The 5,504-nt window shown below is 39.6% G+C and overlaps 1 protein-coding gene across 1 annotated transcript in view; it reads left to right on the top strand.

Annotated features, from left to right (window-relative positions):
- Positions 1–5,504, top strand: part of OTC (ornithine transcarbamylase) — a 58,825-nt gene that overhangs the window by 35,855 nt on the left and 17,466 nt on the right. The window lies entirely within an intron of this gene.

Genomic DNA, 5,504 nt, shown 5'->3' on the forward strand with positions numbered 1-5,504 from the left:
CCATGGCCGCTGAGCCTGCGCGTCCGGAGCCTGTGCTCCGCAACGGGAGAGGCCACAACAGTGAGAGGCCCGTGTACAGCTTAAAAAAAAAAAAAATCATTTTTGCTTCCTAGCAACAACAGGGTGTTACAGACCTATACTGATTTTATCCTGCCCAAGGACATGGAATTAACTATCCTCTAATAGTTTCTGGTTCCTTTTTTAGGTACAGAACAATATTAAGACCAAAATTTGGGCACTAGGGATGCTTACAAGTGTTGAGGGGAGAGATTATAGCTACTGCTGCTGCCACAGGACTGCTCTTGGTAGTGACTGAGCTGAAAGGAAAATACAGTTGACCCCTGAACAACACAGGGGTTAATCCACATATAACTTACAGTCCACCCTCCGTATCTGCAGTTCCTCAGTATCCATGGATTCAACCAACCATGGACCATGTACTACTGTAGTATTTACTATTGAAATATATCCAACGTTTAGGTGGACCTGTGCAGTTCAAATCCACATTGTTCAAGGGTCAACTGTACTTCTTTTATAAGTGTATGAAATCTTGTTCTTTCCAGTACAACATATTGTGTTGTTATCCCTCACTTTTCCTATAGTATGAGATTTCAGCAACTAAGACTTTCCTCCTCTACGCTGATCTATTGTTCCACCCAGCAGCAGAGTATCCCACTCTCCTCCCACCTCCTCACTCTGTTTTCTAGGATAATAGTTCTCAGCCTTGTCTTCAGATTGGGATAACCTGGAGAGCTTTAAAATATTGATGTGATCACTAATTATTAGAGAAATGCAAATCAAAACTACAAAGAGATATCACCTCACACCAGTCAGAATGGTTATCATCAAAAAATCCACAAACAATAAATGCTGGAGAGGATGTGGAGAGAAGGGAACCCTCCTACACTGTTGGTGGAAATGTAAATTGGTACAGTCACTGTGGAGAACAGTATGGAGGTTCCTTAAAAACTAAAAAGAGCTACCATATGATCCTGCAACCCCACTCCTGGGCATATATCCAGAGAAAAACATGGTCTGAAAGGATACATGCACCCCAGTGTTCATTGCAGCACTGTTTGCAATAGCCAGGACATGTAAGCAACCTAAGTGTCCATCGACAGATGAATGGATAAAGAAGATGTGGTACATATATACAATGGAATATTACAAAGCCATTAAAAAGAATGAACTAATGCCATTTGCAACAACATGGATGGACCTAGAGATTATCATACCGAGTGAACTAAGTCAGACAGAAAGAGAAATACCATATGCTGTCACTTATATGCAGAATCTTAAAAAAAATGTTACAAATGAACTTATTTACAAAACAGAAACAGACTCACGGACTTAGAGAACGAAGTTACGGTTACCAGCGGGGAAGAGTGGTGGGGAGGGATAGTTAGGGAGTCTGGGATTGACATGTACACACTGCTATATTTAAAATGGATAACCAACAAGGACCTACTGGGTATAGCACAGGGAACTCTGCTCAATATTATGTAACAACCTAAATGGGAAAAGAATTTGAAAAAGAATAGATACATGTATATGTAAAAAAAAAAAGTAAGTATACTTAACCTTTAAAATTATTGTGATAATTAAATCTTATAAAGTATGTAAAGCAATTATAAAAAAATATTGATGTGACTCCCCCACCATAGCTTCTAATTTAAACTTCCAATGGGCAGGATATGGCAACAGGGTTCTTACAGCTTCATAGGTGATACTAATGTGCAGCCAAGGTCAAGAACCTCTGTTCTAGGAGGTGTTGGGCAACCTCAGTAAAGCAGACCAGTCACTATTCCATGAGATCATACCATAGAGGTTCCAGGGTTACCAACTCCACATTATAAACAAGGCAAGTAAACGCATGCTTGCCTTTTGGCTGCTTTGTTCCAGAGGTCTTGGGATTGTTCAAGGGAGGGAATGACGACAACTGCCCTTTTTCAATATTCTTGAAAAACTCAGTGTATCGGGCATTGACTTCTCCAGTTGCTCTCCTAGTGCCTCCCTCTTTCAGGCTCATCCTTCTTGATTCTTTCCTAACCTTGCTCTAATTACTTCAAGGCTTTCAAAAGCCTTGGTTTTCTCATCTATGAGGTTAAGATAATATTTATCTGTGACACACATAGCAAAACTTAACAACACATCGTAAAGTTCATAAAAACCATAAGAGGTTGGCAGCCCATGGTCCTAGCTCCCTAAAATTATTTGAGAGGCTGCAACTGAAGTCAGATCTGTTTTCTGACTGGGAGATTCCAGAAAGTCAACTGTAATGGTTAATCCAGATTTTTTTTTTATTCTGTCTCTACACACTGTAGGAAGTGATGCATATTTAAAGAAATCCTTTGGGGTCAAACACCCCTCTACCTCTCTCTCTCTCATAGGATTTTAGGTATCATAAAATTAACCAATTCTTCTGAAATAGGAAATTGATTATAATTATAGATCTTATTGGGATATCTACCGTCATCTAAATAACTTTCTCAAGGTGGAGTTAAAAGCCTGCATTCTGTAGTATGAAACATCAGTATATCCGTACGGTGAAGGGAGTCTGTATTGTGATTTTGAAAAAAGGGGAGAAGATCTAAAATTCTTTTAACATAATAGCCTATGTCTAAGGACAGTGGTTCTCAAATTTTGGAAGGTTATCTGAGTTATTTGGGAAACTTGGTAAAAGTACAAAGACCCAGTCTACCCTATTTCAGGAGCTTGGACCTCTGTTGTTTATTAGTTATTCACTTAGTTCTGATATACACCCAAGTTTGGGACCCACTGCCTTAGGACATCAGATAGGTCAGGCTAGCTGGTTACTGTAAAGATGCAGGCCTTAATGGAAGGGAGTAAATTATTCATTTTTCAGGATTTGAGATGCCTTTTTCTTTCAACTGAACTAGAAAGCACTCCTTGCCAATGAGACTGTGGACAAAGTCCTCTGTCTTTGTGGGCTGCCATCTCTTGATCTCTTGATTTTTGCGGGGGAGGGGATGGGGGGCTGGTTAGGTTTTGAAGAAAAGAATGGATGATACTTCCAGTAATATGGTGGCGTCAATTTTCACTTTATTAGGAGTCTCAAACTTTAATATGCAAATAAATCACCTGGAAACCTTGTCAAATTACAGATTCTGATTCAGTAAATCTGGGTGGGGCCTGTGATTCTGCAGTTCTAATAAGCTCCCAGGTGATGCTGATGCTGTTGATTTGAGGAGTGAGGTTCTAGCTTTGGTTCTCGACCTTGGCTGCACATTGGAATTTCCTGGAAAGTTTTTTAAAATGTTGATCTCTAGGTCGCACCCCTAGAGATTCAATTTTCCTGATGAAATTGATAGAGATTATGGCCTGGGCCTCAAGAGTTTTAAAAATTCTCCAGGTGACTTTCATATGCAGCAAAAATGGAAAACCCCGGTCTTAGTCAACCATCAAACGTCACCTGTTTTACAAGAGAAACTCTCAAGTGGCTCTTTTATTCACCTCTTTCAAACTACAATGTACAATGTGCTTAGACAGTTCAGAGCACTGGTTTCCAAATCTTGACCCCTCCACTGATGCCCTGCCATGGGAAGTTTTCATCAGAAGTTGTAAAATAAGAAAAATAAAGACAACATAGTGAATTTCAAAAAGCTAAATTAATTCAAGGATCATTTTTGAGATTAGGTCATTCACATCTTTTTTGTTGTTAAAATGTCCTCCCTTACTAAATGAAGATATTAACATATTATATGTGTTTATTTGCTTGTTTCTCACGCCCTTAATCTTCTAAACAAAAAGTTGGGAACGGGGCTTCCCTGGTGGCGCAGTGGTTGAGAATCCGCCTGCCGATGCAGGGGGCACGGGTTCGTGCCCCGGTCTGGGAAGATCCCACATGCCGCGGAGCACCTGGGCCAGTGAGCCCTGGCCACTGAGCCTGCGCTCCGCAACGGGAGAGGCCACAACAGTGAGAGGCCCGCATAACAACAACAAAAAAAAAGTTGGGAATGATATGTTGATCTCCATATGTTTTTAGACACTGAGCCTGCGCTCCGCAACGGGAGAGGCCACAACAGTGAGAGGCCCGCATAACAACAACAAAAAAAAAGTTGGGAATGATATGTTGATCTCCATATGTTTTTAGAAATTTTGCTGATCCATGAAATCTGAAAACCTGGGAACTATGGGCATGAGAAATCTGTGAAAATTTGAAAAAAAACCTGAGTCTAAAAAATATTGTTACAGGAAATGGTTTTCAATCTTTGATTCTCTAATCCCTGGGAGCAAGGAATTTTTTTAGTGGTCGTTGAATTTTATAAGCAGCAACAGTTTTCTACAGACTGAGTAAATAATATGTCTCAGACATATAAGAAGGACTAATTTTCCAAATATATGATGATTAAAATACAAATCTATGAAATCCTTACTAAATACTAGGTCTAGTTTTTATACATTTTCTTTTGACATGGTAATATCATCTATTACTTTTTGATCTTTTATTATAACAAGGCATCATACTATGCATCTTATATAGGTTAGCTCATGAATCCTCACAATAACGCAATGGGATAGATATTGTTATTATGGTTTTACAGATGAAGAAACTAAGTCATAGAGAAATTAAATAACATGTCCAAGGTCACACAGCTAGTAAGTAACAGAACCAAAATTACAAAGGCTAACTGGATACCTTATAATAATGACTCTATATATTTAATATAACTACTATTATGGGAGGCTTTCCAATTTTTTTTTTCCATTGAAAAGAGTTCCTGGGCTTCCCTTGTGGCGCAGTGGTTGAGAGTCCGCCTGCCGATGCAGGGCACGCGTACCGCAAAAAAAAAAAAAAAAAAAAAAAAAAAAAAAAAAAAAAGAGTTCCTTAAAACTAAAATGGTTAGAAGCCTCTGCTGTGGGGTTTCCCTTTAAATAAGAAGAAACCAAGATTTTAAACAAAAGGCCATCCCTGTTATTTTTGTAAGGCTGAAGCTTTAGCTGAGGAACCACCATCACTCTGACACATAGAGAGAGATTAAAATCTGGATCCCAGTTTCTCATTCCAGGTTTTTATCATCTGCAAATTTGAGGCAATGTGTTGTAATGGTAAGAACGTGGTCTTTTGAGTTAAACTGACTTTGGTTTGAATATGAGCTCCTCCAACTTACTTAGCTGTGTGATCTGGGGCAAGTTAACTAAACTTCTTTGTGTCTCAGGTCCTTCAGCTATAAAATGAGAATAGTTATATCCATCTTTGCTGCCCATCAGAGACGTCCCGTGTCAGGCAGAATGGCCCAGCTCTGGGGCCCTCCTGTGCTCCGTCCTTGGTGGGAACAGCCTGGAGAGAGTGTGGCCTCAGTAGGAATGCTGCAGCAGACTCCAAAGGTGCAGCAGCTGGGGGCTGTCAGCTAATGGCACTCCTTCCAGAAGGTTCTTGCAAAACAATCTTTGTGTGCACCTCTTTGGCTGCCACACTGCTACCTTCAATTTTATAGTGAAAGTGTATTTTTTATTTATTTATTTATTTATTTATTTATTT

This window comes from Physeter macrocephalus, chromosome 21, assembly GCF_002837175.3.
Source record: "Physeter macrocephalus isolate SW-GA chromosome 21, ASM283717v5, whole genome shotgun sequence".
Lineage (NCBI taxonomy): Eukaryota > Metazoa > Chordata > Mammalia > Artiodactyla > Physeteridae > Physeter > Physeter macrocephalus.